General features: G+C 44.1%; 1 long non-coding RNA gene across 1 annotated transcript in view; it reads left to right on the top strand.

The window, feature by feature from the left end:
- LOC135371577 (uncharacterized) overlaps positions 1 to 21,350 on the top strand; it is a 33,670-nt gene extending 12,320 nt beyond the window's left edge. Inside the window, exons 2-3 of the long non-coding RNA XR_010415645.1 lie at positions 18,224 to 18,621; positions 20,537 to 21,350. This is a non-coding gene — a long non-coding RNA (uncharacterized LOC135371577). The remainder of the gene's footprint in view (positions 1 to 18,223; positions 18,622 to 20,536) is intronic.
- The last annotated feature ends 340 nt before the right edge of the window (positions 21,351 to 21,690 follow it).

Genomic DNA, 21,690 nt, shown 5'->3' with positions numbered 1-21,690 from the left:
CTGTTTGGTCTGAGTAGCAGGTTCGCAAACGAAAACAATCGTTCAACCGGCGCGGACGAACATAAATTAGTGTTGAACTTTAAGAAAACACTCTTAACTGATGGGTAGTCGTCCAACATGGACAAGTCTACGCGCTTGTCATCAAGGTACATGAGGACTTCCAACTTCGCACGGCACAGTGCACAGCTCTCAGGGCATTCTCTCGCGGGACGCAGGTGTGTGTGTCTATAATCCCCTTTTTTCTGCCTTACTTTCGGACGCACCGACCCTGGCTCCATTCTATGATATGACCCCCTAAGGGCTCCGGGTTGTTCACCCAGAATGGAGAAGTTTCTCAGCAATTTGAGTCAGCCAGATCCTGTAATCGTCCCTGTGTTGCACGTTGAAGTATGATCCTCTGTTGGCAGAACTAGGTCGTGTTCGTAGGACTGGAATGGTACCGAAAGCATACACGTGTAATACCCATGACCTCAGGCAGGACATGTCATAAGTATTACGAGTTTTGCAGTAATACAATGCAAGTAATACTCGAATTTTTTGTATTATAATACGTAATACAAATACATTTATCAGATGGGTATTATAATACGTAATACAAATACTCTAAAGTATTACAGTAACGGTATTATAATACAATGTATTTGTAATACTGCAGAGCCCTGCGCGCGTGTGCTCTGGCTATCTAGTTTTCTGTGCGGACGGCACCCAGCACGATAAGTTGTAGACATTCTTCTATTCTTTGTACACATGGTGGTAGGTTTGTAAACCTACAAGGTGCGCGATATTTTGATACGTCTATATCGGCGCATGGGCGTCGCTATCATCCGCGGATCATGTATTCAAAATTGTGTTTGTATATATGTAGCTACGGCGTGTGAGATGTGCGCGGGCACGCTAAAATGGTGTGAGCTGTCCACGCGGGAGAAATTAATCTTCCTCTGCCCTGCTGTCCAGCGTCGCGTGACAAGTTTGTGAATCTATGTGCATGATATTTGTAACTGTGATGCTGTGAGCCCATTTTTCCGAGATGAACTTGTTCATAATGCGACGTTGTGTGATCACCCTGATCTTATATTTCTAATGGTGCTTCCAGTTGGGCTCTGCTTCGAAGGAACGTGTGCGAGGTGTGTTGCGTGAAATATTTACGCTGGCTATGTTTTCCCCAGAATGTTCTGGGAGAGCTCTGAAGGCAATGTAAAATTGTGTTTCTCCATACTCAGCTTTGGTTGAGTCTTCTTTGTGAGATTGAGCACTTGCGAAGCTTCACTGCATAGCACCAACCACTTTGTTTAATAAGCGTTGGAACGTCAGTGCGAGAAACATTCTTGAGCTTCCCCGCATAGCACCACTGTGCTTTGTCATTCTCGTTGATTTAGTTAATTTCGTATGTTGAAGTGCAACGCACGCTGTCTAAAACAAAAACGAGCCCAAGCTTCACAGCTCTATAGAGTTTCTTGATCGATCAACATTTTATTTTTTATTTATTTATTCATACTACTGGCTCACAAGTAAGCCGAAGTAAGGTGGGATACATAACACTTAAGGTAAACACACAAGGTCAACAAAAAGTGATAACAGAAGACATTAATTCAGAACTGTCGCTATCAGTTTACAGAAATTCCCAACCGTAGGACTATTCATTATCGCCTGTGGTAGCTCATTCTATTCCAGGACAGTCCGCGGGAAGAAAGAAAATTTAAAACAATCACTTTTCGCGCTGAAAGGTTTAAAACGTAAACTGCGTGACTGCCTAGTTTCACGGCCAGAGAAAGGCTGCAGGTAAAGTGTGCTGTCGATTTTAAACTTGTTGTGAATCATTTGGTAAAGGAATCTGAGCCGCTGCATTTTCCTGCGGGAACTAAGCAACTCAAGCCCTGCCCTATCGTAAAGCTTAGAGACTGATTCCAGCTTTCTGTATTTGTTAAAAATGAAGCGCAAGGCTTTCCTTTGCACTCCTTCTAATTTATCAATATTGGATGCGGTAAAAGGGTCCCAAATAATGCTCGCATAATCCAGCGCAGATAGTACATATGTCTTGTATGCCTTCAATTTTGTGGCGGTGGATGCTTGATGAAGATGACGACGCAAATAGTATAATTTACCCATTGCCTTTCTCACGATAGTATCAATATGCTGATTCCATCTCAAATCATTGCACAACGTCACTCCGAGATATCTACAGGAATCAACACATGATAGAACACATCCGTCTATACAATACTGAAAGGACAATGGCATTCTTTTCCTCGTGACATGCATGTATGTGCATTTTTGAAAATTGAGAGTCATTTGCCATGTTAAGCACCAATCATTAATCCTACGAAGACATTCATTAAGCTGAATCTGATCTAAGACAGAATTTACCTCGGTGAAAATTATGCAATCGTCAGCAAAAAGGCGTATTTTTACGGGAATATTCTCAGTGATATCGTTTAAATAAATTAAAAACAACAGAGGCCCTAGAACCGAGCCCTGAGGCACGCCGGATTCCACATCAGCCAAGTTAGAGCTGCTCTCACCGATCAGTACCAACTGCTGTCTGTCAGCAAGGTAGTCCTGAAGCCACGCGGTCAGATTTGAGTTACCCATTATAGCTTGTAGTTTTAACAATAGCTTATCATGAGGTACCTTGTCGAACGCCTTCGACAAATCCAAGAAAATTATGTCAGACTGCCCCCGTGAATTAATTGTTGCCGCAAGATTGTGAACTGTTTCTAATAACTGGGTTGTAGTAGAAACACCTTGGCGGAAACCATGTTGTGCTGGTGTGAAAAAATTGTTTTCTTCAAGAGATGTCACCAGGTGTTTATGGATACAGTGTTCTAAAATTTTACCACACGTAGTTAACAGTGACACCGGACGATAATTAGATGCTTTGAGCATATCTCCAAACTTTGGGACAGGCACAATTTTTGCTTGCTTCCACTGTCTCGGAACCTTCGCTGTCTCAATTGACTTCCTAAAAATGATGTCAAGATAGAAACTACACCACTCTGCGTAGCGCAAGAGAAATTGATTTGGGATGCCATCTAGTCCACACGCGTTTTTGCCATTTATGCTAAGCAAGGAGTTGAAAATCCCTTCTCGTGATAAAACAATGTCAGGAACGTAACAAAGGTCAGGTGCCGGAAAAGTTGGCCGACCACCGTCATCACGTGTGAATACGGAGCAAAAATACTCATTCATATGGTTGCACATTTCGACTTTATCAGTGACAATACAATCATTTATCAACAACTTACTGATGGTGTTGTGCGTAGGAGAGAGGAACCTCCAAAATTTTTTTGAATCAGACTCAAGGAATTATCCAAATTGTTTTTCTCTCGAACCAGCTTCTCTGCACAGCATCGGGTATCGATGTTTTTTCGATCACGAGCTTCTTCCTGCTCAGCTTTTTTTATTTCCAACGCCTCTGGCTGTGGCCTTCGATGCATGGCATCACGATGAGTTTTTTGCGCTCTGTTTAATACACATTGAATGTTTATTTATTTATTTATTTATTTTTTTTGTGGGCACGTTGGAGCGCAATATCTGTGACAAAATTCCTTCTAACGAATGAACGCGCCTCACTCCATAGCATCATTTGTGGATTTTCTTTGCCATTCTCCTTGAGAGTCATTGAAATCAATTTTTATGTTGAACTGCAAAGCACGCACTGTAGGAAAAACGATCCTAAGCTTGTTCACAGGGGTATGCTTAACCTAACGCACGCATGCAACCAGGCGAAGGCAACTTTACTCGTGTGGGTGGATAGAGTGTGTTCTGAGGTGTGTACACCGTACCCTGGACAGTTTTTTTTTTTATTTCTCATTAGCAACTGTGGTTATGAGGAGCGTGAACAGCAGGAGGCGGCGGCATGTTGATGTAGGCTGTTTTATTCGTGTTTTGTAATATTCAGCAATGAATGAGCCTTCTGAATGAGCCTTGGCTGTCTATCTACAAGTATGAACCAATAAGACAAGTATGGACCTCAATGTACACAAATGTGCGGTTATGACTGTGTCAAGACAGAGTGATCCTTTACGGTACACGTATGAAATCGACGGCAGGGCTGTCAATTTTGTTAATAGCTACACCTATTTAGGGATTAACATCACGAATGATTTGACCTGGAATTCCCATATCGAAAAAAAATTGTCGAAAGGAATCTCATAGGTTGTGGTTCTTGAAACGAAATTTAAAGCACGCTACCCCTGATACAAAGCTAGCCGCTTACAAAACTTGTGTACGACCGATATTAGAGTATGCTTCTCCCGTATGGGACCCTTTTACTACCACTAATATTAACAAAATACAGAAACCGACACTGAAGATTTTTGTTTAGGTTTAATTTGTACAAGCTTTCGCGTGGAGGTCCACGCTTCCTCATGTACCTGAGGAAGCGTGGACCTCCACGCGAAAGCTTGTACAAATTAAACTTAAACAAAAATCTTCAGTATCGGTTTCTGTATTTTGTTTATGTGATCTACAGGACTTGACTCCCCTCTTCGTATACGCTTCTTTTCTTCCCTTACCACTAATATTGATAAACTCGAAGCCATCCAAAAGAGAGCCTTACGATTCATTTGCAATCAATATAGCCCTAGCTCATCCATTACTTGTATGTACGAATTAGCTGGACTCGACTCATTGGTTAGAAGACGAAAGATTAATAGATTAAATTTTTTTATGAGCTTGTCCAAGGGAAATACAATATTAATATTGACCATTACGTTGGAAGGGCTTCACATTGTCGAACTGGATCACACCGTTTGCAGTTCAGAACAGAAATTCCTAGGACAGACTCCTTTAAATACAGTTTCTTTTCACGAACCACAACTGACTGGAACTGTCTTCCTGCAGACGCAGTACATGCAACATCCGTGGATGCATTTTTAGCTGTCGTTGGTGATCAGCTGTAATTACTTTCCAAAAAAGATTCTTGTTTTGAGTGTATCTTCTTGTTGGTGGTGGTTATTGGTGTGTTTTTTTTTTGTACTGAAGTGCTCGTTTTAGTTGCTGTAAGCTTTACAATGTATGTTCCCACCCCTGCTTTGGCTGCTAACAAGCAGCTGGCTGTATTTATAAATAATAATAAATAGTAATAATAATAAGCAGTTGGATAGAAATGAGTCACCAATGCAATGGACCTTTTTTCACACTCGCGTTGCGGCTTTCCATGGAAACACGATCGCCAGCCTCAGCCTTCTTTTGCAGGAGCATGTCTTCCTCTCCGTGCATCTTTGCGACTGACTTGGTGCACCGTTGAACACCCGAAAGTTTGAAGCCTCAGTTTCGGGACTTTTTTTTGGCGGTTCCATTTGCAATATCGAGCGGGTTTCTTGGTGGATCTGACGAAGTTTGCTACTGGGCTCTCGAATTCTGCAAAAAATAGATAAATAAAAGAAACCTTAGGTTGACTTCGGAAATTTTAGAGTTCAATTAAACTAATTCAATTTCTTTTAATGAAAATCAAATAAATATTTTTGCAAAGTGTCAAATTTAGTTGCCACACAAATGGCGTTTACCTAGTATTTTCCGTCGGTCCCGTTTTTTTATAAAGTCAGAATGACACGTTTTGTATATGAGTATATATTCATACATATATACATACAAAACGTGTCATTCCGACTTGATGACAAGTTATGTCAAAGTCTACAACTCTACAAGCAACACAAAATTCCCAAAGAACTTGCTATCAACCTTAAACCCACGTTCCTCCTCAAAAATGAGCACCAAGATCAGTGGAACGAGATTCTCAACAATACCTCTACCGCGTCAACCGATGTGTTATTATCCCATTGTGATGACGCTATCTGCCAATTTTCTCACGAAGCTAAAATTATTATTCGCGATAAAACCGCTCTTGGTGACAACAATAACTCAGATTCAGCACGCTTTGCTAAGAACAGGGAAGAAGCCGTGCACTGCAGTAAACGTAAAAAGCTCGCCGGGGACGAAGTAAGCCACGTTGCCCATACTGGGCTTAAAGCAACATTTCAGGATGGTCACCCGATAAGTATTGTTCAAATTACTAGTACGTCATCACAGGCCCAGCACACTATTATTAATCAAAATCAAGACGCCGCCTCCACTGATCCCGGCAATCTCGAATGCCCTAAGTCTCATAATGTCGTTAACTTGTCATCCCATAGTCTCACTGATTCCGAAATGTATTTACTCAGCCATGGTCTCTCATATTGTCCCAGCAACAATAAGTTAATGAATATCAACTTCACATAGATTTAGATAACTTCGCCCGCCGCTTACGCCTCAAGTAATACTTCCATGACAAGCCCAAGTCAGGCTAGAAACCTTTCAAACAGCCGTCCAGTTTGACATCAGACGGCAAAACCTTGATAAAGCCCTGGATATGTATGTACGCGCAGTCCAAAATGATATTATTAACGCGTACAGCCATTCATCCAATCGTAAATCAAAGTCAAATTTATCGCCAGCTGAACACACCCAAGCAGCAAAATGTACTGAAAGTCGAGTGCGATAGGGGTGGTCGGTATGCGTTTTATCAAAATACTTCAGTTTCACGAGTCTGTTCAAGGCCTTCTACCTACCCGTCCACCCCTATTGCACTCGACTTTCAGTACATTGTGCTGCTTGGGCAGTAGCCTTTACGACCTTCAAAAACGTGATGATCTGGTGATTAAAAAAAAACAGATAAAGGTCGTGCAATTGTAGTAATGAACAAAACGGATTGTATTAACGAGGGTATTCGGCAGTTATCTTGCACATCAATTTTACAAAGTCCTTGAAGCTGACCCTACGGTAGAGATCACTGCGAATATTATCCGTAACCTGAAAGATCTGAAAACCAGCAAAATGATAGACTCCACCCTGTACGAGTACTTACTCGCTAGAGATTCCGTGCCAGGCAGATTTTACATGCTCCCCAAGATTCATTAACCTGGGAACCCAGGCCGCCCCATAGTTTCGAGTCACGGTACAGCTACCGAAAATATTTCCAGCTTTGTAGATTATCTTCTCAAAGATATACCCCCCCCCCAAAAAAAAAAAAAAAATCCATCCTACACGAAAGATACAAATCACTTCCTGGAAGTATTAAGTCAATGTCAACCTCCTCCTTCAAGTTTGCTGGTCACGCTAGACGTTTCTTCCCTTTATACCAACATCCCCCACGAAGATGGCATTGCTGCAGCTCAAAGGGCGTTTTTAAAATATTCGGACAACTAATACGATCCTTCTCTTCAATTCACGTTCCTTAACCGTATTCTGAAAAATAACTTTGAATTTGATGGTAAACATTACTTGCAAGTCAGAGGCACGGCTATGGGCACTAAGAAGGCACGAAATTTTGCAAACATTTTTATGGGTGATCTGGAAGAGGCATTTCTGTTCCAACGCGACAAAAAGCCGACGTTCTGCAAGCGTTTTCTGGACGATATCTTTACACCTTGGCCATATTCGGAGGACGACCTAAATATATTCATTAGCGATTTTAACCATCAGGCACATCCAGCTATCAAATTCACCCATTCTTACTCAGCTCTAACTGCTTACTTCCTGGATGTCCAGGTGAAGTTAACGGACGGGGGCCTAACTACGGAGCTGTTCCGTAAATCTGCGGACTACCAGCACTACCTAGCTTACAATAGTTGCCACCCGCTGCACACTAAACTTGCTGTCCCCTACAGCTAGGCACTTCGTTATAGACGCATCTGCTCCAGCGACAGTGATCTGGACAGATATGTGAACCAACTTAAGCAAACATTCATCAGTCGCCAACAATGTTTCAAACATCAACGGTATACTTGACCGCCACCACAGTATTCTTCGTCAGTCAGAGCGCATGGGACAGATCTTCCAGGAACCCCCAAGTGTGACCTACAGGCGCACGCAAAACCTCCATGGTAATCTAGTCAGCTCCAAAGTAAACCGACCAACAAGTCCGACAGCAGACTGCCATCCGTGCAATGGCCGCATATGTCAAATATGCAAACTAATGCAAAGTGCCCACGTGCTTAAGAGCACAAAGTCTAGTTTCTTCGTCAAAATTCATGGTGACTTGGACTCTAATTCATCCAACGTCATTTATGCCATTCAGTGCAACGCGTGTCAAGCACAATACTTAGGTCAAATCAAAACATCTTTTCGCATCAGGTTCAACAACCACTGGTCGGATGTTAACAAAAAGCTAAACCTTCCTGTTTCTCGTCATTTCAAACAGCCTGGTCATTCAATAAATGATGTCGCCCTTTTTATTCTTCAATGAAAGTTTAGCTCCGATAGGGGCAGGGAACAACGCGAGTCTTACCTCATTTACATATTCTAATCAATCATTAACGAAGATCCCGGTGTACTTTCAACAGTAAGGAATCTGGTCGCCTAGACGGGATATAATTTCCTTTTTTCCTTTTATTTTTCCTCTTTTTTTTTCAGCTAAGGCCTCAGTACGGTTCACCCTTAGTTGGTGCCCAAAGAAGAATGGCATCACCACCCGGACTTGACCCTGCGGAATGTTCCAGAATATGACTCACGGACAACTTCCACGTGGCATACTTGCACCCATTGTGACGTCACTTACCGAACCCATTTAAGCAATGTACAACCCTTGTACCTCTTTTGTCCTGACGAAGACAGCGCCGCTGTCGAAACGTCCATGTTATTTTAAACGTTTCATAACACATTATAATCTATGTGTTAAATTATCTATTAAATAAATAAGTTTTTGTTAACTTTCCTGTAACCTGTTGTGCAAGTCTTATTATTTTACTTTTATTCAACTTCGCGGCCGTGTGATATATTAACCGCTTTAACATACAAACATATATATATATATATATATATATATATATACAATTTGATCGTGCACTCCAAGCCAAGGACAGCTGTGGAGTGCACGATCAAATTGTAAACATATGCTCAACGTGCAGCTACAGAGCTTCGGCTATTTTTTTTACTTTATATATATATAGGAAAAATCAGAAGACGACAAAGAGCTTACAGGAAAACACAAAGGGGAGTTTATTAACACATATGGGGATAGGGGACGACGTTTCGGCAGTCAGCGCTGCCTTCGACGGGACTGGGGTTTGGTGACAAGAACAAGCTTTACATATGGGCTTTACTAAGTTAGCCATACCTTATAGTCAGGCATTGCGCTACCGCAGAATATGCACTAACGATGCCGAACTAGACAACCATCTCCAACGACTAGAACAAACCTTCATTGATCGTGAATACCCGGACAAACTTGTGAAAGACGCTATAGCCAGGGCAAGATCCACAGATCGCCAACAATTGCTCCAAAGATCTCCTCGAACCAATGGAAACTCTGCAGTAAATCTCACTGTCACATTCAATGGCAGCGTTCCTAACATTAGCCGGATACTCAACCGCCACTACACAATTCTTTCACAATCTGATCGCATGAAGGAAATATTCTCACAGCCACCGCGCGTAAGTTATCGCCGGGCGCGGAACATCCAAGACAGACTAGTAAATGCCAAAATTAACAAACTTCCAGAAAATAGCATTGGCTGCCACCCTTGTAATGCAAGTAGATGCCAAATTTGTAAATCAATGCAAGCCGCTAACTCTGCAGAAAGTACCAGTTCTAATTATAGGGTCAACATTAATGGCGACTTTAACTGTAATTCTTCTAATGTTGTCTATCTTCTTCAATGCAATGAATGCAACGCCCAATATATCGGACAGACAGCGACGTCATTTAGAACGCGATTCAACAACCACAAATCTGACGTCGCGAAGAAACCTAATCTGCCAGTGTCGCGCCATTTCAGTAACCAGGACACTCAATCACCAATATATCTATTTTCATCCTGCAGTCAGGCTTTCCTTCCCAACGGCTCAGGGAACAGCGCGAATCTTATCTCATTCATAAATTCCAGTGTCAGATAAACGAAGATCCAGGAATCCTTTCTACTATTCGCAACCTGCATTCCTAATCCAGCACAATACATACGCTCTTTTGTCTCTTTTTCAGGCTCACTGGTATTTCCTCAAGGTCCTGCTGCACAGACCCGGCCATTCCCCTTTCACTTAGTCACCAACCTGTGTTTGTCATGACAAAAGCGCATGCGCTGCTCTTTCCCTTGTACATAACCCTCTCCCATATGTAAAGCTTGTTCTTGTCACCAAACCCCAGTCCCGTCGAAGGCAGCGCTGACTGCCGAAACGTCGTCCCCTATCCCCATATGTGTTAATAAACTCCCCTTTGTGTTTTCCTGTAAGCTCTTTGTCGTCTTCTGATTTTTCCTGCTTATTTCATTCTCGTGGTCAACCGCCCTCCTAAGCTTCTAATCTCTCTCTCTCTCTCTCTCTCTCTCTATATATATATATATATATATATATATATGTCAAACGTCGCCATGCCACTACTCGACAGCTGTTTCGACCTTCTTGGGCCTCATCAGCAGTACGCAGGCAGGCAACGTTTGAGCAGATGGCGTCAGAATGTCACGTAACACGTGATTCCTCCCGTCAGGGTGAGCTAACTCACCACTGAAAGCCTAGTACAAAGCCAGTGTGTTATACTAGGGAAAAAATAGCTGGAGCTCTTTGGCTACACGTATAGCATATGTTTGTAAGTCAAACTCCGGCTATTGTTTTCCCTGTAGGAAAAACATAGCCGGAGCTAGTATACGGAGCTATCAATTTTCCGTAGTATACTTCACTGTCTTCACTGTGGTAAGAGGGGGTAAGAGAGAGAGACAGCAGCGCTGTCTTGAAGACTGCGCTGCTGTCGAAACGTCGAGTACCCCCTCTTAGTTTTTAATAATAAAGTTCCCCTTTTATACCTTGTCCTGTAGAAGCACTGTCTCCACTTCGGATCCTTATTGAATACCTTCATTTTTCGTGGTCAACCGCATTCCTTCATTTAAACATTATATATATATATATATATATATATATATACTCATGGAACGATGCCACAGCACCAGAGGACACGTGTTTCGCCGTTTCTGCGGCTCGTCAGCTTTGGGTAGCTGCGCATCGTTCGCAATTGGCAAACCAGGGGTCGCTAAGCGAGCGATATACACCTGGGAGTGTGACTGAGCACTCCTCAATGCCAGTGTGCAAGCCAGTGAATTATATATTATACATTATATATATAATTATAATTATATATATATATATATATATATATTAGGGGTGTGCGAATCCGAATATTTGAAGTCGAATCGAATATCGAATCGAATGGAGGAAAAAATTCTGAATACCAATTCGAATTTCGAATATTCGTGCAAAATTTACAATATGCTACTTTCGCACTAAAAGTTTTCATTTTGTAGCCCATGGCTTTAGTGTAATTTTTCTGGCATTAACTGTCACAAGAGAGACGTGCAATTCTTCTGCTAAGCGATGAAAAATGAAAGTCACTGAAAAGGTTAGCCAGCTGTAGGACTCGAACCCACATCTTCTGGATTACCGGTCCAGGGCTCCACCAATTGAGCTAAGCTAACACGCCTCTCCAGCGACTTTCGGGGTGCGTCATCTGAAGGGACGACAAACCAGCCAATCACTCTCACTCACCCTCCTTTCACTCTTACATTTTTTGCTCACTCATACACACATTCATACGACGGAAATCAACGCAAGCGGCATCTGTTGAACAAGAGAGAAACGGATGTTCTGAGGCTGGAACAACATAGAAGGGACAGATACAAACAAGGCTCCAGGGCTCTACATATTGAGCTAAGCTAACACACCTTCTCAGCGATTTCCAAGGTGCATCATCTGAAGGGACAAACCAGCCACACAGTAAACTTTTTTTTACACTTTCTTGGTGTAAATGGCTTGTCCCATGGCGCACACCTTTTTGGTGTTGCCTTTACATTCAAATGATGGGTGTTTTCTAATACACTGTTCTGTTACAATGGACGTTTAAAAACAAAAACACCCTTAAACCGGGAGTATTCTATTGAAAACACCTTTCATCATGGAATTGTTTGCTGGCAAATATTCCCTCGCAAGTAGCTAGTGTAATAGAAGCTTCTGCGGCAGCATGCCGAGACCAATGGCCGAGACATACAGTTCGACGTTCTTGCTTCTATGGCAAGCACCACCCTGAACATGGCAGACTTCCAGCCGTGGTTCCATCGTAGAACTTAAACCGGAGCGCAATGCGTCGCAGGCACGCCTCGTTAGCTTGGTAACACTGTGTGACCAACTTGAGTGCCAAGGCTTGAAGAGACCTCGGGCACCCTCAGTAGCCTATATTGACGTGTGGGATGGATCATATACTGAAATACAATTTGTTGGGGCACGTTCGTTACATGTGGTGGGGCGGGAAACGTTTGTAGCGGTGACGGGAATGTGTTTTTGCAATTAACACCCACGCTTGCAACGAGTCAAAGTAATCAACTAAATACCTAAAATCGTTCCCTGTCAAATACTGTGTTTTTAACTCAGGTTATCGTCTATAATGTAGAACAACTTCAGATTTAAGTGACCCTGTTTGTCTACAAGTGCTTTTTAGTAGTCTTTTACTGCCTGTCATTGAATTTGGATCTGTTGCTTGGAATTCTAGTGGTCGTTCTAATGTGTCTCGTCTAGACTCGGTCTTGAGGAGGTATTTGATTATCGCCTACCGGAGGTTCCCTTCTTATGTCACAACGTTTCCCACTGGACAAGCGAGAAACTGATGTTCTGAGGCTGGAACAACATAGAAGGGGCAGGTACAAACAAAGCCTCAATTGCCTAAGAAATCAACGATGAAAGATGAAAGTCACTGAAAAGGTTAGCCAGCTGTAGGGATCGAACCCACATCTTCTGGTTTACCGGTCCAGGGCTCTACCAATTGAGCTAAGCTAACACTTTTTTTTTTTTTTCAAGAACGGTTTATTTCACACATGATGAGATGTTATTGTTGATGTAGATCAGATGTAGATGTTATTTACAATGCAAGATGCGGTATGTGATTAAGAGGAATGACACAAGAATACATGCTTGAGATGAAGTATGTACAAAAGTGTGAGTGTGACTTGAGGACCAGGGTCAGTCCATTGATACTCCGTGGGGCTTGACAGAACAAGCTCAAGTACTTTGAGCCAGATAGGGTCCTCCGCACAACCTAACAAAATAAGTACGTCTCACGGGAGCTCTCCTCCTGGACGGATCGGGAGGTACCGAATAGCCCGCGCACTCAGGTAGATGTTCCTCTTGAAGGCATGCTGGAAGACGTCCCAGAAGAAGAAAGCAACCAGTTGTAGTTATTGAAAGCCACGAAGAAACCTCGTTCTCGCAGCCAAGCGCGCAGAGGTAGAGTGCCGGTGTGTAGGTGGAAGAAAAATCTTTCACCTTAGCCTCTACAGGCATCTTCCTGACTCGCACGAGCACATCTTCCCCTGGACCCGAGCCGAAAAGCTAAGACCCTCTATGACGTGCGGTGCCGGTTTCTGCGTCCACGGCGGGCTGCTACCGTCGTCCATTGCGCTGCTTTCCCACTCCCGGTGTCCTGCGAGGCGGGATTGCCAGACGGTGACGATACCTGGGTACCTGACGCCGGCGTGACCGCAATTAGGGTGTCACTAGAATCCTCCTGGATGTCACTTGAAGAGCCCACTCTCAAGGTCTTGACGGCAGCACGGTAAGGCGATGAGGAGAGCCTTCTCTTGGTCACACTGTCGTGATAGTCCATGTCTTCTGCCCACGTGGATGTGCCCATACAACTTTCAGTGTTCGTGTCCGGAAATGGAGTCACGGCTGCGGCTCCGCCATCAGACGGGACAGTTCCTGTATCAACAAGTCCACCGTTGACTTCCGTACACACAGGCTCCGCCGCATATTGACGAGGAGGTGCCTCCTTCACCAGAAGCACATCTTCATCGTCACAATGGTCCATTAGGTCTTCCTCACGATCCTGTACGGACACGATGGCGGCGTACGACCTTGGGCAGAAGGCAGTTTCATGACCAAAGCGCTTGCAACTGCTGCACTGAGGGACCTTACACTCCCGGCGTATGTGACCTAGCTGCTTGCACCGAAGGCACAGTTGCGGCCTGTCCTTACACAAGACCAGCACTTAAGTGCCGCAGATAGTGATGAGGTGCGGAACGTCCATAGCAGTAACGTCCTTTTTTAGGCGCAGTTTCACAGAGCGCGACAGGGAACCGATCTTTCCAAGGTCAGGGTCCGACCAAGTAATTCTACTGGCTTCTTCCACGTTGCCGTAGTTCACAAAAGCAGCCCGTATGTCACGCTCTGTAACGGCGGAGGGAACCCAGTTCAGCCGCAATTGCAGGACCGGATTAGTGGCTTCTAGGATGATGCACTTCTTTCCCTTGACCGTGAGCTTCCGATGCGTCATGAAGTGGTCCTTGGCAGTGGCAGTTTTAAATTGCAAGAGCCAGACGTGGTTATACTGATATTGTCCAAGGTCTTCAATGTCGGAAAATTGCAAAAGGGATCGAAGGGCCAGCTTAAAATCCGCCACGGTGTAAGGCCTACCTGTGACATCGGCGTGGAGAACAGTACATAGGCTGAAATCCAGGGTGGACGAGAAGCGGGGCAGAATAATAGGGTATTCGGCAGACTCCGGGGCAGCCGTAGACGGGGGAACAGAGCCAGAAGCAGGTACAGAAAGAACAGAAACCTGGCCATGGGCCATTGGAACAGCGGAGCTCGCGGAGAGCGTGCCTAAGAAATCAACGATGAAAGATGAAAGTCACTGAAAAGGTTAGCCAGCTGTAGGGATCGAACCCACATCTTCTGGATTACCGGTCCACGGCTCTACCGATCATCGTTGATTCTTTGGTTCATTTCGTTCATTCTTTGGTTCGTTGGTTCATCGTTGATTTCTTAGGCAATTGAGGCGTTGTTTGTATCTGTCCCTTCTATGTTGTTCCAGCCTCAGAAGATCAGTTTCTCTCTTGTTCAACAGGTGCCGCTTGCGTCGATTTCCGTCGTATGAATGTGTGAATGAGTGAGCCAAAAATGTAAGAGTGAAAGGAGGGTGAGTGAGAGTGATTGGCTGGTTTGTCGTCCCTTCAGATGACGCACCCCGAAAGTCGCTGGAGAGGCGTGTTAGCTTAGCTCAATTGGTGGAGCCCTGGACCGGTAATCCAGAAGATGTGGGTTCGATCCCTACAGCTGGCTAACCTTTTCAGTGACTTTCATCTTTCATCGTTGATTTCTTAGGCAATTGAGGCTTTGTTTGTATCTGTCCCTTCTATGTTGTTCCAGCCTCAGAACATCAGTTTCTCTCTTGTTCAACAGGTGCCGCTTGCGTCGATTTCCGTCGTATGAATGTGTGTATGAGTGAGCAAAAAATGTAAGAGTGAGTGTATGAATGAGTGAATGTAAGAGAGGAGGGTGAGTGAGAGTGATTGGCTGGTTTGTCGTCCCTTCAGATGACGCACCCCGAAAGTCGCTGGAGAGGCGTGTTAGCTTAGCTCAGTTGGTGGAGCCCTGGACCGGTAATCCAGAAGATGTGGGTTCGATCCCTACAGCTGGCTAACCTTCTCAGTGACTTTCATCTTTCATCGTTGTTTCCCTCTGGGTCTTTTTTGAGTGATCGCCGATCGAGCCGTGATATTATTTTTCTATATAAATGCGTTCACAACCTTTTGGATGCTCGATCTATACTTGACCTTTGTGTTTTCATGTACCCGCGCGCACTGTCCGACACATGCACTTGTTTTATGTAGACAACATACTTGGGAGCCAGTCGCCCACCCGCCGCATTCAGTTATACTTCAACTCAATGACTTCTGAAATCGACTTATTTTATCCTTCTTTTAAACATGTCAGACGGGAGGTTCTCAGTAACCTCAACTTGTAATTTAGGGCGCACTGCAATTCTAGGCTTTTTCTGTTTGCAGACACCATAATAAAGTATGTATGTATGTATGTATGTATGTATTACTTGCTGAGCGGAGCTGTGAAACTAGCATATTTTTTCTCTCACGAAATAAAACACCATTTTTAACACTATATTCCCAATTCAAATGGGGTGTAAAAAGGTGTATTAGACGGTAAACACCTGTTTCAACACCCCACTTTACACCCTTAATGATCGACATTGGATAAAACGTGGTGTATGTCGATATTACACCTTTAGTAATGCTCTTCTTGCACCCTTTGCGGAATAGAAAATGGTGTTTTTATAAGAATATACCTTTTTTGACCAAATAAAGGTGTAAAATGATGTACTGTGCACTCTCTGTTACTCATCCTCCTTTTACTCTTACATTTTTGCTCACTCACACACACATTCATACGACGGGATCGACGCAGGTGGCAACTGATGAACATGAAAGAACTGATGTTCTGAGGCTGGAACAACATAGAAGGGACAAATACATACTGTATGTATTTGCCCCTTCTATGTTGTTCCAGCCTCAGAACATCAGTTCTTTCATCTTCTGCTAAAAGCCCCTACTCTTTAATTTTACATGAGACTGCTTCCTGCTTTTCAGGTGAGCCCACACTTACTGGAGTACTGGAGTGGTTACCTTCATTTCAAAATTTTATGTCAGGCAGTAGCATGTTATACGGATGGGGCTGTAATTATTTCAGACAACCACAGGCCATTTGTGAAACAAACGAATTGGGATCCTGCCTCAGCTTTGCCATGGATACTCTGTAGTTTTTTTGCACTCGCCCTAGGACGTTGCACCACTGAAATTTTAGACGTAAAGGACATCTTTAGGAAACCCTTCTTGTTCGTGGGCTGTAGTCATTATTCAAGAGTCCTAACTTTTTAAAGGAAACCTCACAGACATCAAATCAAAGTCCCTCGTTGGTACCGCTAAACTGCATGTGGGAGGGGCGCCACCCCTTCCACAGGCGATGTCTACAAAACTAACTTTGGATAACGTTATCCTAAACTAAACACCGTCCCGCCTGTGAGGGTCCTGCAGCAAGGGCAATTTCGTAAAGCAGGCTTCACCTCATACAGGGAAGCATCAGGTGAAGCCCACTTTCGGGTTGTGCAGATTCGTTCATATTCGTGGAATAGTCGAATACTCGAAAAATCGAATATTGAATAATTCGATTCGCGAATCGAATAGTTCGAGCGTTTGATATTCGATTCGAATTCGAGAACTCAAATATTCGCACACCCCTAATATACATATGTATGGATAACTGGGTACATATGGACGCGAAAAAAATAGACTACAAGTAATCAAGAGACTTGGGAAGCCATATAAGGATTAAAAACAGTTGCTGCTTTTATTACATTAATTATTAAGGGGGAAGTAGTTGAAATAGATTTACAGTTAGGGCAAACATTTCGGCAGTCAGCGCTGCCTTCAACAGGACTAAACTTGCAAATAGGTGACAAGGGCTTATAGACAAGGGAAAGGGGGGAATGAGAGGGGGGCAGTAAACGTGGTGCGGTGTTGGTGATGTCGTAGGAGCATTCTTGCTGGTCGTCCATTGAGCACTTGTAGGGGCGTTGGCTGTCTTCCAGGAGAGTTCTCCTTGGTCGTATCAAAGCCCTTGTCACCTATTTCCAAGTTTAGTACTGTTGAAGGCAGCGCTGATTGCCGAAATGTCGACCCCTAACGATAAATCTATTTCTGGTACCTCCCTCTTAATAATTAATGTAATAAAAGTAGCAACTGTTTTTAATCCTTATACGGCTTCCCAAGTCTCTTCCTTACTTGTAGTCTATGTATATGTATATACAGAGAGATATACTTGTTACAGACTACAACAAGTAAGCTGTACAAGTACAACAAACTACAAGTAACTGCAAGTAAGGAAGAGACTTGGGAAGCCGTATAAGGATTTAAAAAGTTGCTACTTTTATTACATTAATTATTAACGGGGAGGTACTAGAAGTAGATTTACAGTTAGGGATCGACATTTCGGCAGTCAGCGCTGCCTTCAACAGGACTGTTTCAGGGGTTTCAGGAGTCGATAAGAGGTTTCACGAGAAACTGCAGGAGGGAAGTTACAGCGAGTACAATCACAAGTGCAAGCGTAACGATTCCTGCACCCCTGCTCTCTGAAGAAAAGAAACATTTGTTTGTGTATAGACGGGGAGAGATGCAGCGAACCGGTAAGGTAGAGCCTCAGGACGAGAGCCACCGATATTTCGAACAGTGACAGTGAACAGTCTTTGTTCGAAATATCGGTGGCTCTCGCCCTCGGACACTTGCCTGTTTGTTTGGCTCATCTTGGCTACCTAGCCCTTGTCTAGAGCTACTTGTCCGATATCTGCTGTATCTTCGTCCTCTTTTTCTTGCCCCTGCCCGTACCTACCACTTAATAGCATTGTTTCTCCGTCTTACAGGTGTTAACGGCTCCCATTGCGGTCCCGCATTCCCCACACAGGAGGAGTCTCTAGGAAAGCGACAGAGGAAAGACTCATCGGTGTCGCTTCTGCAGTTACTCAAGTTACCACACGCCCAACGTTAAGAAGCACGAGAGGATTCACACCGGGGAGAGGCCCTACGTGTGCCAAGTGTGCTTCAGGGGATTTTCGGAACAGAGCAACTTGTACGGGCATTCAAGAAGCGTTCACGAGCGTCAGAGGAGCCGCACCTACTCGGAGTGAAAAACCGGGCTTGTTGCTGTTGTCCTTGCATGACGGACTGGCACTGGGAACGGGACAGAGAGAAGAGACGCACTTACTCAGTCTGCGGGAGTGCACTGGTACGGGAGGATCAACCACAGCACCACTCGCATGAGGTATGCAGCCGTTAGGGTTCGAGTCTCTGGATCAGGGTGTCTACCAACCTGGAAAACCTAGGAAACAGGGAATTGTCCGAGAATTTTGGTATTATCCGAAGAGTCCCTTTAAGAATTACTAACTGCAGAGTGAGCAAGTTAGTAAAACATTGCGTTGCGAAAAAAGAAAAGGGACAAGAAGGACATTTACGTTGAATATCATTTACACTGAAACGCATTAGAAGCTACAAATTTTGACCCTGCAAATGTGTCCACTGTGTCCATAGTTGAGATGTGAATGATATGTTGCTACCAATGTATGTATTTGTCAAAGTTGCTTTGTGAAAAACGTGTGCACGCATTGGATGCATAAGAGTATGTAAGGCAGGTGTTTCCAATCTTTTGCTTACTCTTCAGATGACCCTTAGCATCATAGTTGTGACAGTTCCCTGGATGTGAACTTTATCGTTGGCCTTTGGGTGCTGCTTTCACTGTTCGTTTGATGGGTGTTGATGTCATGATTAGAGATGCAAAATTTCCAGAAATTTTGAATAGCTAAAAAAAAACCGGTTTCTTTCGGGTTTTTTCCGAAAAATTGGAAAAAATGGAAACAAATACGGTTACTGCTGAGTCGAAGCATTGCCGGCCAAACCACAGCATACAATGAGCTAGAAACTTTAGTAGTGTTCACCCTCTAGGCATAAATTCAGAGTAGAGCATCCAATGAGACTGCTGTCTACTCAGAGATAGGTAATTTGAGCAACCCGTCCACTCTGACAAGAACTCTGACATTATGTCGATGCGATGGCGATCGCTTGGAGCAGCCAGACGGAGCTCTAAGTTGGCGGTTGCTGGCTGATTAGGGGCACCCAAGGTACTGTTGGCTGTTGGAATGCATCGAAGGCACGAAAATTTAAATTTTTGAAGTTTGTCGCCTAAAAGTTTTTGGCAATTTTTCCGGAGACGAGGAAAAAAAACGTTTTTTTTTTCCAAAATTTCCGTTTTTTCTCCCGGGGCTTCGCATCTCTAGCCATGGTGCAATGAGTTCTTGTTCCTCCAACTCGGCTGCTTCGAGAACCACACATACTATGTAAAGGCAGCAAAAAGTGTGAACTTGCAAAACAAGTGCACTGTTATTGCATCAAGATAGCTTGCTGAGTCGTGAAGGCAGGCTATTAGGGATGAAGACGAGGCTGTTTGCCCTGATCATGTACCACAACTTTTCCTGCGCCGCCCCCAACCTCTTAGCACGACCCAGGGTCTCCCACACTCACCACATACAAAAAAGCATGTACTGGAGAGTTAAAAAAAAACATTAAAAGTCCAGCAATTGAACCCCTTTCCTCCATTTTTGAGACGGAATCCTGCACAAAATTCCCGGCCACACAGTGCTCCAAATGGCCTTAGTGTCTAGATGGCATGTGGTCCAAGACTTGAATATTTTCCTGCCTTCGTCGGTGTCTTTTGGTGTCGTCTTTGACGGCTGTTTGAGAAAAAAAAAGAGTTTTGAAAGCCCAACAGTTAAAAAATAGCGTTCAAAACAATAATGCGGGACTCTGAGTTGAATCGCTAAATTACAAAGTACGAAACTTTAAAGCTACGTTGACTCTACTTGATGATGAAGATAGGGCTGAGGGAGTTTCATCGCCAGGGGGGGAAGTGCGGCTGTTAAAGCGTTGTTTTTAAGTTCCAACTATGACACGTGGGTGTCCGATTTTTTTTCAACTCGCTCATGTGATGCGGCTTAGCAGGCCTGGGTTTATTTACTTCTTTCTTCTTGTACGTGTCTGTGTGTGTGTGTGTTGCAGGTAAGGAACAGGTATGCAGAGCAAACATTGCGCAATTATGTAACCACATGACTGTCGCCCTTGCCTCGTTGCCCCCCGCCCCCTTGCTTGTATTTGTCGACATACTTAGTCCGTCCCTCCTCCTGCAGGTGTGAGCCGCCACGCCCGCACGCCCCCTGCGCCTGCTGCCGAGGAGCCTCCAGTGAGGCACCGGTGCAGCTTCTGCGATTACTCCAGTCACTACAAGGCTCGCACCAGGGTCCATGAGAGAACACACACCGCGGAGAAGCCCTACGTGTGCCCAGTGTGCGCGAAATGATTTTCGCAAAAGGTCTTCCTGGACAGACATCTGGTAGCCATCCACAAGGGCCAGAGGAACTTCACGTGTTCCGCCTGCGGGTGCGCGTTTTCCTCCAAGGACACCCTGGACAGACATTCCAATGCGGTGCACGAGGACCAGAGGAACTTCGCGTGCTCAGTCTGCGGGTGGGCGTTCCAACGGAAGGATCATTTACGGCGTCACCAGAGGGTGCACATTAAATGATGTGGAACGGATTGAGTCCGAGCGAGTGCACTGATGCCTCTCTCCTCTACATCGAGATGTCTTCTGGCGTTGACGCCATTGGAAGAACTTTTCTGATTAAGCTTCCTGTTCCTAGTACCCCTTTCGTATGGGCATGATCTGTCGCGTGGTCATTGATGAGTGCCCGTGTCACTTTTTCTGATTAGTATATTCAACAGTGGTTCGCGGAACACGTCAGCGCGATGTTCAAGAGATATTTGGCGGCGTCGTTTTTACATTACTGCTTGTCACGTGTGCTCACTCGAAGAGCTCATCCCCGCTTTGTGTGCGCAATGTTGTGTCAGCATCTCAAGTGTACCTCCGGGTACTTCCGGGTACACTAAACTTTTAGTGAACGGGACAGCAAAATACTGAATTAAAAATATTGCATTCAAATTGCATGTCATCTGCATCTAAATTAGGGTAAACAAATTGCCAGAGCTATACGCATAGCATGAGATGAAGCAAAAACTAACGAACGCAAGTACTACATAAACTAAACTTAGACACAAATACCAAAAATTAAAAAAACAAAAATATACAAAAAAGAAAAAAAAACTACATGCAAATGTATAGTTACTATAGCATATATTGTAGCACAAATAAGTGGGGAATAGCACAACTGCTATCCATTACATGAAACGTCGCTTGAGTGCGCGAGGGTGTGCGGTGACGGGAGCGGGGGGGTTAATATTTCTGTATAAGAGAGGTTGATATGCTGTGTATATCCTGACTCCTGCA

This window comes from Ornithodoros turicata, chromosome 1 (assembly GCF_037126465.1).
Source record: "Ornithodoros turicata isolate Travis chromosome 1, ASM3712646v1, whole genome shotgun sequence".
Lineage (NCBI taxonomy): Eukaryota > Metazoa > Arthropoda > Arachnida > Ixodida > Argasidae > Ornithodoros > Ornithodoros turicata.
Note: the sequence above shows the minus strand (reverse complement) of the source record. Positions and strands in the feature narration are given on the sequence as shown.